Source organism: Odontomachus brunneus, unplaced genomic scaffold (genome assembly GCF_010583005.1).
Source record: "Odontomachus brunneus isolate Ranch 3 - 2012 unplaced genomic scaffold, Obru_v1 Obru_scaffold_126, whole genome shotgun sequence".
Classification (NCBI taxonomy): domain Eukaryota; kingdom Metazoa; phylum Arthropoda; class Insecta; order Hymenoptera; family Formicidae; genus Odontomachus; species Odontomachus brunneus.
Window position 1 is genome coordinate 788,604 of NW_022639576.1, and position 13,152 is coordinate 801,755.

A 13,152-nucleotide genomic window follows, 5' to 3' on the forward strand; every position below is an offset into this window, starting at 1 on the left:
TTGTAAACGAGCGATTGCTGCACCCGACGTAATGGAGACACCAAGACGAGTACGGCGCGACGTACACGAGACGATTCGCGGAACGGAGCGCATGATTGACTACAAGTAAAGATCTGAAATATTTCATATCGCGCCTGATGTACGCAGATATCGTGATTTAAGTGGAAGAAGCAACGGAAGAAGCAGTAGGTTTCAATTCCTGGTGATAATTTTTAATTGTGTCCTTCAAAGATTTCGATCTTTGGCGAATATAGATCGTTGGCAAAGATCGTCGGTTTGACAAATAAATTTCGATATTGCATTAAATTGTGGCGCGACGATAATGTTCATTTTTAGATCCATGAGCAATAGAGATCGACTCGTTCACGCGATATTAATTAATATATTAACGATATATTATTAAACAGCTATCTATCCAATTCTCCCCAACTATGGCACGCACTGCTTTCCCTCTTCTCTCTTTCTCGCACACATCTTTCTACATACACACACTCACACAGATGTTACTGTCGCTGTCCCATTTTCGAATAATAGTTTTCAGCTGTGGTGTACGTGTGGAATTGTGTGCGAGAAGTATTAATATATGTATATAAATATGCACATAATATTGTGTACTTTTTTGTATATATTTATATATAAAAAAATACATATATTTATATATATTTATATATATTGTATGCAATATATATATATATATTTTGCAATATATATATTTTTTTATGTATACATATATATATGCAAAATCTAGACTCAAGATTCTACTAATGTAACATTAACATAAAGCAACCGACATCAAACGCATCCTTTATTTTCAGCCGCTAATTATTCAAGTACAAACGTTGTCAGTAGTCCTTAATAGACAATAATACGAGTAACCTGACAAGGTCTATTGTCACGTTCTCTCCGTAATATGACGAAAATTAAAATTTATGAAAAGGGATATCATAATGAGCGAAAGAACGTAGCTGCAAAGAAGGTCGTCTCTATTCTGATGAGAACATTAATAAAAATCGTATTTTCTGATCGTGGCATTTCATAGCTCCATACCACCACAAATAAGAGGTTGTGCTCACTGCGCAAACCAAGAAAAACTCGCAAAATTAAAAGCATCGCCTTTTAATTGCAGCAGTCGACGAAGTGAAAATTACAAAGAGTCTCTCTCTTTCTCTCACCCCCTCCCCCCACCACATCACGTCATCTTCCAATCCGGTGAGAGTGTAAGCTCTTCGACGATCCTCTCTGTTCTGACTCTACTCCTCTTCGTCACATCGCTGGCCAAAATATTCCTCTATGTACGCTTCCTCCTCTTCCTTCTGCTCTCTTGTCCCGTTCGGGGTCTACCCAAACGTTCGTTCATCCACCCGAAAGGTTTTCTCTGCCGATAGGGATTCCCTTAAAGAGTGCTGTATCATCCCCTCCGTACAGCGACCAGCCACCAGGATCTGGATGGATCTAGCCGATCGCTCGAGCGAGGAACGCGACGAATGAGACGGTACTTGCTCGATTAAGGATCCCACGTGTTGTGATCTCTTCTTCGTTTTCTTGGCTCTTTCTCTAAGCGCGCTCCGTTCCGCGAATCGTTCCTGTTCCTCGTGCGTGCGTGTAACCTGTATAGGTGATGATGCGTGGGCGGCTCCATCCGGCCGACGTGTGTATGCGTTCGTGCATGTGTGTGTGTGTACGAATACGCACACGGGCGCGCGCCTCCGCATGTTCGTGTATTCGTAAGTGTGCATACATGCGTCGAGCGCGCGCGGGTGTACGTCGAGATCCGTAGTGAGCCTGCGCCGTGATATCGGTCGATAGGACGCTTTTGGGAAAGCTCCACGTGTTTCGCGGGGGAGACGAACAGCACGCGCGCCTGGTGTATAAATATACCGGCGATTTCTTTCGCTTTTTCCGGCCTCTTTGCCCCGTACACCGCGAATCAGGATGTCGCACATACTCTCTCACGAAAATGGCTTCGTGCTCGACGAGTAGGCTCGACGTTTTCTGTTGCGCTCCGCGGCTCATCAATTTACATGTTGCCACGATAATAATGTGGTGGGCAAATACCCGAAGGCGGTAGCGAGGAAACACCGAGCGTATCGATTCAACGTTCAACAGCGATTTTAGGACACTCGCTCGACTCTCCTCTGTCGCTCGGCTAAGAAGAGACGGAGAGGGTCGGGGATATTAGACGCGTGCTTGACGGATGACATTCGTCAAGTGCTTCGTGAACATTTACCCTTGAGCTTCAGCGGTGTTTCGCGTATCGACATCGGAGGGACCAATATTTCCCTATGTTTTTCCACGCAAACGCCCGCCATGCGTATTTGTGTCTACCTTCAATCTTTATTAGATTACTGTTAGATTCCGGACGATTCGGTCGAGAAGTGCGATAAATTAGCTCGTTAGTTCGTCAACTTTGCTGTCGTCACTCCGTCGATTCAATTTTTTTTCAAGTGTCCACACGACTGTCTGATTGGCGCGTCAGAACTTATCAGTTAAGGCTTGCGGGCACGGCGAACAGTCGCGTTATCAGATATGGTAGCCTTATCGATTGATCAATTAGCGTCGCGACCGATCGATTTCCATTATAATTTCCCCGATGATGCGTTGCTACCTCGCGCGATATTACAGAGTTCAAAGGTCGTAGCGATTGTTCGGTATAGCCAGAGCGCGCGCGCGCGCACGCGTCACATGACGTAGGGCGACGGGTCTCATTCGTAATTCGTATCAAAATCCAACTCGCCTACGCGTAATCCGCCGCCGACGCCGCTGTTGCTGGCGGTCGGCGCTTCGATAAGAGCGAGGCGGCCTATGCGTCTTCGGGTGGGGCGGCGGGAGGGGGACGGGGAAAGCGAACAGGCTCTCGCATTCCCCGGAGCCCCTCCTGACGCGGTACATTATTCATTCTCCACTACATTCGCAGGCACGAAGGGTGCGGCGTGCGGTGCGTGTGTGCGTGCGTATGCATGTGTTACGTGTGTGCGCGCGCGCGTATGCGTGAGAGTGCGTACGCGCCCAACGCGCGAACGAGACGAGAGAAGAGGAAGAGGAGGAGAAGGAAAAAGACGACGCCGACGATGATGATGATGACGACGACGACGACAACGACAACAACGACGATACAACAGGACGACGACGACGACGACGACGACTCATATGTGGAGTGGTGGCGGAAAGGGTGGCGGCATTACGACGGGCCTCCGTTCTATGGCGGGGAAGATGGAAAAAACCGAAATCCCGAGGAGCGCCAATAGGAAGAAGCGAGACGGAGCGTGAGCGAAGGAGAGGGAGACAGTTCGTGCGCGACGTCCCTTATACACGATGATGTCTTTGCGTGCCCTTTCTCACCCCGTCTTGCGTCCTTCGCCGACTTGACGTCGACGGATTTCGCGTCTTCGATCGATTCGAATCAGAGAATATTTCCCGGCGAAAGTAAAAGTAATAAAGCGAAGACCCAGACGTTATTCGCCGGGAAATCGCACTCCTTTCTTTCGTTCCATCCTCTCGTCCCACCCTCTCGTCCTCTCTCCTCGACCTTATTTTCCTTAAAATAAGATCGTAAATTATACAGAATTGAATCGCGCCTAAAGGAGGGTAAATTGTTAAAGCTGGGTTTATTCTGAGCGAACGAATAACGAACGAACAGCGCGGATGTGTGATATATAAATTTTCTTTGATCAATCACATCATATATATGTGTGTGTAGCGAACCGGTTCAATTATACGAATAAAAAGTTCTGTTCGGATTCGTTAGAGCGTACATATATTTTAAATGGTAAAGTGAAAGTTTGCATTCGTTCACTCGGTGTACATCCAGCTTAAAAGTTTCGCCAGACGTCGTCATCGTCGAGTCTCTCGATAAAACGAGAGACCGATAGATGCCACTGACTACGTGTATCCGAACCGGCGTTGTGAAGAAGTCGCGTTGTACTACGAACTAAGGGCGTGGATGCATTATCGCATTGTGTAACCGTGCCTCGTTCCCTCGAGCGTGCTCAGCCCTCTTCACTTCCGACGCACTCCCCGCGGAGGCTGCAGCCAATCAGCGATCGAGGTACGTGGCCGCAGGCTGACTCTCTCGCATCTAATGTAGGTTGTCGACGATATAGGCATCGGTATCTCTTTCCTCTTCTCGCCCTGCTTGCCTTCAATCCTCGAGCGTAACTAAAATCATCCCTTTTGGGTACCTGAGCGAGCAATCCGGTGGGGAAGGATACCGAAAGGAGAGTCACGTGGTGAGGATCTTACAATAGGGATCATCGGCTCTTCTCCTTTCTGCCTTTCGGAGAATTCTGAAAGAAAAACAGTCGAAATTATAATTGTTTCTTACCTGATAAACAAAAAAAATTCTTTTTGTTGTGCGCAAAATGAAGTATAAACGGGACATAAGTCTCCCGAGAATTCAAAGACGTCGGCGGTCTGAGCGATAATGTAAATCGTAGAATGTCGGTGAGACGATCAATGATGATCGTTTTGCTCAAACTGTGGCGAATCAGTAGAAAAGTACGAGCCAGTAGTGATAAGTTTCTGAGTAATGTTCACGTAGTTTCTATTTTATTTCATATTCGGGCTCGTGCGAGTTACACTCTCCCGCCCACGAGATCGCGAAGTGACGTGCAAGGGACAACGAGATTTGAAGAGTAGAAAATAATTATCAATTATTGGGCCAGGTACTCTCACTGTTCAGTATTGATTAATAACTGGTCCAATTATTACGATCCAATTACTACGACAGCAATTGCAGCTTGTGTTGCAATTACATACATACCAGTGTTAAACGTTAAACGCCGCTGGCATTCGCCATTTTCACGCTCGCCCTCTGGGCCAGCTTTATAACTGAATTTCCCGTTCTGAATGTCCTCGATATTTTTCATATGGCTTATAAAATTTGCGCAGTCTATAAAGGAAGAGAACAATGTAAAAACAAACGAATGAATATGTAATTAACTTAAAAAAAAAGTGAAGACAAGAGAGAGGGAGAGGGACCACAATATAAAAGAAAGAATAATTTCGTTATCCCTTTCCCTCTCGGTACACACAAAATTATAAACGACGCGTATATAGATCGGCAAAGAAATATCTCAACTGTATAATCAGGATAATTAGTATCAGCGATATAATTAGCTTACTAATACTTTCTAACTGTATGTACACATCTGTTTTCGAGCATTAACGTGAAGTTAATCACAGATTACAATTCACAGATCACAGAATACAGATTAGGTTTAACAGATTACTATGACACGTCGTCTCCGCTCTCTCTTGTGTAATTATTTAGTAAATAATGAATTAATAATGCGTAAGATTAGAAAATTTTATCAATTCAGTTACTTTACGACTATTGTGACGGTCTATGCACTTTCAAATAAAACATTACGAAGGAAGCCTATATATATTCGTTTTTTTTTCTTTTAATATTATCATGTAATCTCAGCGTAGTTGCACTCGGAGAGTGCGATATCTTTCCTTCACACTTTGCACAGTGACGAACACGCAAATCGCCCCCATCGCGCAGGGGTCCCGGAGGCGGAGCCCCCTGGCCGACGAGCCAGCTGGCGAAGGGGGTGGTGAACAAGCTGGTTTCACAGTCCTCTCATGGTTCACACACACACACACACACACACATACACGCACAAACGCATACATTTACACGCATACGCATGCGACACAATGCAAAGAGAAAGTTGGAAACCGTTGAAATACGACCGTTCAAGAAATTGCTCGAGCTGTCGCACGTATAACGACGATCACTGACCCCGATGAGATCCCGAAGAAATGAGATATTGGGATATATAATATTACAAACTCCCGGATACGTTTTGTATTCTAAATTGACAATTACAGTACGTTACATCTCTCGCGCGCAAGTCGGCAAATTCTCAATATATCCGTTAATATGTGTCGCTGATTAAACCGTCGATTCTCCACAGCGCTGCAAATACAAGTGTGTTATTTTGGCTGAATCTCTTACCGCTTTAATTCGCGTCATTCAACACGTTTAAAAACGTATTAAATGATAATTTACACGCCTTAGGTCCGATTCCACCAACGTTCTTAAACGTCCATTAACTTGAGTTTTTGTCTTTGTCTGAATGCAGTTTAAACTCAGGTTAATGAGCCTTCTGTAATAAGCCATTAATCATAAGCCGTAATCAAATTGACTAACTACAGTCGATTATTTTTGGAAATAATTGACTGTGGTTGGTCAATTTCCTTGCGGCTTACTGTAGGAAGCCCATAAGACTTAATTGACGTTGGTGAAACCGCGCATTAAACGTGTTGAATGACGCGCAAAAAACGTGTGAAAAGAGCTTTGGCTAAATTACACGCTTATATGTTTAAGTATGATACATGGATTTGCAATGAGAACAACGTCAGCAAATCGTTCGTCCATGATCTTTTTAATATACTCTATTGATTAGACAGTTGCAGCTTTGATCCAAGCATTAAACCTATCCTGAGTTTCTGCATTTTGCGCGGCTGAATAAGTAGCAGCTGTTGCAAAGAACGCGGTTTTTGAAATGATTGCCCGGAGAAAAATAATTTGCTGGTCCAGCAAATTTTTTGCTGGTCTAGCAAAATCTTTTCGTTATTATATGGACAGGAAAAAGATTTGATAAGAATACTAATTATTATTTGCTGGATATAATTTGCTGAATCTACAAATTATTTTGCTATAACAACCATGACGGATTTATATAAACAGTTGCAGTTTTGCTCCGATAGCAAATAAATTTGCTAAGGATACATTATTTTGCATCAATAGCAAATTAACGTGATTCTTAGGACAAATAGACTTAACAAATTTTTTCTATCCTGGCAACGAAACTATTTCTGCTCTGATAACGAATAATTTGTAAAATTAGTTACGTCAACAAGATTTTTTTGATGTCACTACGAATATGCGGTAGCAACGACGATTTTGTTAAAAGAGCAAAATTTGTTTTTTTCCGTGTAGGCATGCAAAATTACACGGAACTACGGCAAATATATACAGATGCTTATTCCATTATCTTTGAGGCGTTTTTTCATATGAAGAAAATCGCCTTACCCAGCGAGAAATGACATCGATCGACGAATCATTTCTCGCTGAGTACGAAGTATCTACAAAATATTCCCACCTCGTATCATTATGTATCTTATCAGGGATATCTCGGGATGTGCATTCGTGATTAAAACGAGCGACGAGTCATATATGCCGTTATGATTTATTTACGAACAGCACTCCTACAATATAGAATGCGATGTGACTCCCAGCTTAATAACGAAACCAGCGGAGCCAGGAAGCTAATGAGTATACGCAAAAAACATTTACTGTCACTCTCACGTTCCGGAATCTTGGTATTCCTTCGCGCGGAGTGAGTCGAGTCCGATTCGACGACCTCTCGTTTCGATGCGCGCCCGAAAAGCGCGACACTCTTCCCATCAATTACAACATTCGAACAATCAACAATGTCAGAGATACATCATGTTATTATAATGTAATATGTACACACCTGCGCGCATACACACACAGACATACGCATACACAGGCACGCACGAGTATCGCAAAATGCGATCTCCGTGCGTTCATCACTTTCGTTATCACCGATTTTGATTTAAGGAGCTGTTAGTACCGTTTTCGAATGTTTCTTCTCGTTTTCTCTTCTCCTGGAGGAGAACAGTGGTATATCCTCGCAAGATTACACTCGATAAACCAACTCGCGCCATTACTGCGACACAACCCTGGTGCGTGCGACGCGTCGGCCACGCGATACGCGAACACGCACGTGTCGCGCGTACCGACGTCGCTCGAGGAAATCATACACGGGAGCTGTGTGGTAGTTCCGTACTAATAATTAATATTGATTAATGCGCGCCGCAAAAGTAGACGATAGGAAATATGCAAATACGCTATCTGCCACCGCGATTTGGCATGCAGCGACGGTAAAGATCGTTCACGACAGTCATCTACAGTTAACACTGGACGATTCGAGCGGAGCGCGCCCGCTGCGAACGGAATACTGTGATAAATGTAATACATTTATTATATGCGATAATAGGATTTGATAACGGTAAAGATCTATCCAGACAAACCTGAATGTCGCGCACAGAAAATTAAAGGCAGAAAATAAATTACAAATAAATTAAATTAAATTAAATTAAATAAATTACAAAAATTATATCCAAATATTTAGCTAATCGTACATTTAATATAAAGGACATTCTCTTGGACATGGAAAAAAAGTTTGGTTGTAATAAACGAACCAACACATTTTGAGTGAAGAAAACGGAATTTTCGATTTTTAAAGTTAAATCTGAGTCATAATTTTCTGAGTGTGTTACTTTTAAACGCATAAACGTGTAATTTGGCTGAAGCTCTTTTTATATGTTTCTTGCGGTTTTAAAACACGTCATTCAACACGTGTCAAAGAAACTTGTAAATTACAATTTAATAATTTTAAATGTGTTAAGTGAAGTGACTTAAAACGGTAAGGAACGTGTAAAAAGAGATTTAGTTAAAATAATACACTTAGATTTGCCAGTGTCCAAGCAAGATGCGTTGGTTCGTTCATTAAAGTCAAACTTCACGTTACTACAATCGATTTTTTTCTCAGTACACGAATCATAATTGACTAATCTTCTTCTATATATGCATCATACGATGATTATGCAAATTCGTCTGGACAGATCTGTCCAGGCAAATTCGTATAGTCGCGCATTCACAAGGAAACCGGTCAACTAAATGTCCAACATAAGCAGTCATCCTCTTACTGCATTGATCGTAATCAGTCGATTTTTTTGTGCATATACATTATACAAGTTTGTCCGGATTAGGTCTTAAAGAGATATTGAACACCGACATAATGCAGTTTCGCTGCATAGTGTGCACTGTTTTTGGCTGCATAGAATTGCAAGTGCTTTTAGACACAGTGAAAACGTAAATGTCAACGCAAGGAAAAACAGCAAATATTGTGTCAATAATAGAACAAATTTGTTTCATTTGCGAAATTTTATTTGCTGTTTTTCCATATATTGACATTTGCACGTTCACTCTGCAAAAGCATTTGCAATTCTATGCAATCAAGAAAAACGCAGTCAACAAAACTGTATTATGTCGGTGTCCTCCTAAGAGCCGTCGTGCGTGAGAGGTCCGTCGTGTTGTTCTCCGGACCGGAGCGATTTCTCGATCTGTCATCGTCGCGGTTGTCCGTGCATTTCCTCCGCACACGCCCGCTCGAGGGAGAGATCTTCGTTAGACGCGTCGGACGACGACGCAGACCTTCCCCCTCGATAAGGCTCGGCGAGCTGAATCAACGTTTGCGTTGAAGAAGGCGAGAAGTAACGTGCGTCGACTAACGATGGATCTTACGTCCGCATACTACACGACGCGACTGCTACATTCGTGGAGATCTCGAGGAAACGCGCGAATTTAAGCTCGGACAGCGAGAACAGCGTTGTTATCCGCTCTCTCTTTCTCGCGCGACAAATTGACTATTACGGTAATCGTCGAGTGAGATTGGAGCGTATCGCAGTGCGCGTTGGATCACGACGTCGGGGGCAAGAAGCCATACAAAGTCGCCTCTGTTCTCTCCGCTACGCTCCGAGAAAATCTTTGTTTCTTAAAAAAAAATTAATATAATATGGATAGTTTGCGTACAAACGAAAAAACTTGTCTTCGACTTTACACAGGCGACTTCCTACTATGTTCGATTCTTAAACATGCCTTTTATACTATTTTGATACGAAATGAAAAAAAAAAAAAAAAAATATATATATATGCAATAGAGTGTCATTTTTTATTTTGTTTGAATATCTAAGCCTTTTGTCTTTCTTTTTCTCGTGTAACGCCATTCGCGTTTCACATAACGGACTCGCGAAGGTGCATCGGAGATATTTCGTTTGTTTTCTCGTGAAATGTATGATCGCGTGTAACGATTTGACGATTCGAACAGCATAATTAAATAGCTCGATGAATAGCGATTCGAATAGCTTTTCTAATTCATCTCGACTTATGACGCCAGAAGCGAGGAAACGCATGCTTAAAATTCTTACAAGATACACGTCGAAACAAAAGGATATGTTCAAGAAATGACACTTGCAATCGACCAAGCATCACCAAAATACTCCGAGCACTTTCCTTTCGCTTTGACAATCAATGAATAATCTTGCGATTATTTATTGATTGTTAGCATAGAGGAAAGTGTTCAGAGTATTTCAGAGGTGTGTTCGATCGATTGCGAGTGTAATTTCTTGGATATCACTTTTGATTTCGACTTATACTTTGTAGAACTTTTAGGCATGCATTATCTTGCTTCGACATCATCGATCAAGAATTCCGCGACGAGTAGCCGCTCAGTCGAAAATGTAGCCGTTAGCTTGCCGGAAGCTGATTACAGCACACTTGGAGCGTTTAAAGAGTCCAGGTGTGCCATAATTAGCTTTCTGCAAGGAAGCGATCGCTTCATCTTCGACTGAGCAGAAGTCTCGTACTCTTTCTGCCGTACAAGTGCTAGTAGCTACTTCGACATGATTCTCGGGAATAACTTCGTTAAAAATTCACATTCCCGATAGGACTCGGGGTGTTCCGCGTCGTTCGCGCGGGATGTCGCGTGACGCGATCACTTAGAAACGTGATAGAAAAATATTTTTGAGATATCTACCTCTGGGTCCCTCTGAATCCGACGCGAATTGAAAGCGAGAACCGGCCGTGCCTTCGTTTACGAAGTGGCAGTTTTGATTTCGTTTCCCTTTCCCTTCGCGTTGTCGGAAGCGCGCCATCGCATCGCTCCAAGGACGAACGTGTGCCCGCGGTGACTAATTGACTTTACCTCAATATGGGGAAATGGAGTTTGTTGACGATAACACAGCTTGGCTTTCCCTTTTTGCCCCCTCTCGCTCTCCCTTCCTCGCGCATCTATCCCGCATCAGTTGATCGCTTTTTGCTTCCACGTTTGTCTCTTCCGACTCTTCTATTTATTCACGTCGTGATACTTTTTTCTTCTTCGTTCATCGTCGCTCGCTCTCGTTCTTTCTCTGATCGTTCGTCGATTACATCCCGTTTCGACCAGTCCAACTGCACTAGAGTCGCTCCAGGCTGGATACTCATCCGTATTTTGCCGCCGCCGCATGATGAAACTCTTGCCGTAGCGATGCGCGTAATTAATTCGCTTTACGCTCACGCAGTTACATTGTGCGCTTTCCAATATTCTACATACGGCGGCAACTTCGGGCGCCCGAGGATAAATCCCGTGCAATCGTTCCGCTCGCAAACGAGCCATCGGCATACCTATTTCGCGCACGTTTATTTCACACCACCGCCGCCGCGATCTGGAGAGAATACACGAATGCGTAAAAATATTTTCTTTTATCTCCCATTACTCGCGCGCTCTATTAAGATCGGCAGGAATAAGTGTAGATCCTGACTGTGACTAGCTGGATTTAAATTATATTTGGCATTTAAGACTGTTGCTTATATTTAAATACTCTCTTCGCTACGGATTACACACATTAAACATACTTAATGCTCTCTCGTTCTCTCTCTCTCTCTCTCTTTTTCTTTCTCTCGCTTTTAGTTCTCGGCCGCGCTCACATCTCAACGCGGTTCCGCCTGTCGCGAAATGCACGTTGATTCGCATATTAGGAAGGTACTGTTAATGTAGAAATCGAAAGTGGTTTCGTACGCCGCTGACTTCGTTTCCAGCGTATGTGGCCGCCGGTTTCTTACAGACGTTTCAAGTTTCCTTTAAATCGAGTGCACCTTCTTTTACCGCCGCGTACTTGTTGCGATATGTGTGCCGTACCGGGACGCGTCTTCACTGTTAAAAATCGTTATTTCTGCAGGGGGCTTGAAAATTACGTTACGTACTAAATTCCACGACAAGGAAAAGAGAAATTCTGTCATATGACGGTTTTGTCATATAATTATGTTATTAGAAAATTAAATTAGCAGTTCCTTCTGACTTACAAGGAACACTAGGCAACTAAAAAATTCAAAAAATTCTGAAACTTTGTGTGCAAATAAAGTAGTTCATTCGTAATACAAAACTATTTTTTGTTCGTGCGGAATTACAGTTTTAGGAAATGAAACACCCTTTTGAAAAAAATTGTTTTTTCTTATGAATATCGTCGAAACTATATGAGATAGAAAAAATTTTCCAAAGTGAAAATTGAATGATTTTAAGAGTACTTTAGAATTATAAAACGTTTTTAAAAAACTATAAAAAATTTTTTAAATTCTTTATTGTATACCCCCAACCCCACTCCTATTTAAAAAAAATTTTTATTACAGTTCTAAAGTACTCTTAAAATCATTCAATTTTCACTTTGAAAAATTTTTTCTATCTCTTACAGTTTTGAAGATATTCGTTTCAAAAGAAAAAAACCGATTTTTTTCAAATGAATGTTCAACACCCTAAAACTGTAATTCCGCACGAACAAAAAATAGTTACGGATGAATTACTCTACTTGCACACAAAGTTTCAGGATTTTTTGAATTTTTGAGTTACCTAGTGTTCTTTGTTAGAGACTGATCCCTGAAGAGGTAAAAGACCGCTTCGGGCTACCTTGTTATCAAACGCTCGCTTTTATTCTTCAGATCGCAATTCACGTCTGACTGGCGGATGCGCTGCTCTAATATCGTTCCTTTCTAACGCACCGTTACTGTTAAGCTGGGTTGCACGTTGAGCGAACGAACGAACACGAACGTATAATATATTTGCGTCCATCTTGCGCGCAAACTTCCTTTGATAAACCGCGTCATGCACTAAGAGAAAAAAAATATCGATTTAATTAGGATTATAATTATCTTTTTCTTTCTCTTTGGCTCTAACCATATTTTTTGGGTATTTTAACATGATAGTAATAACATACATATAAAGTTATTCATAATTTATGATAATTATCTCTATTTATATCCTGTGATTATAATTATAAATACCACACTGAGAAAGATTTGTAATTATAATTACAATTACAATTCTCTATGTAATTATAATTACATAGAGAATAAATTATAATATATAATATAATATTATAAATTATAATAAATTATAATTATAATAAATTATGGTTAAAAAAAAGAGAAAGCTATTTTTTATGAAATTCTATTATAATATTAATGACAATATGATCTCTTTCATACACACACACACATCCACACACACATATATATATATATAT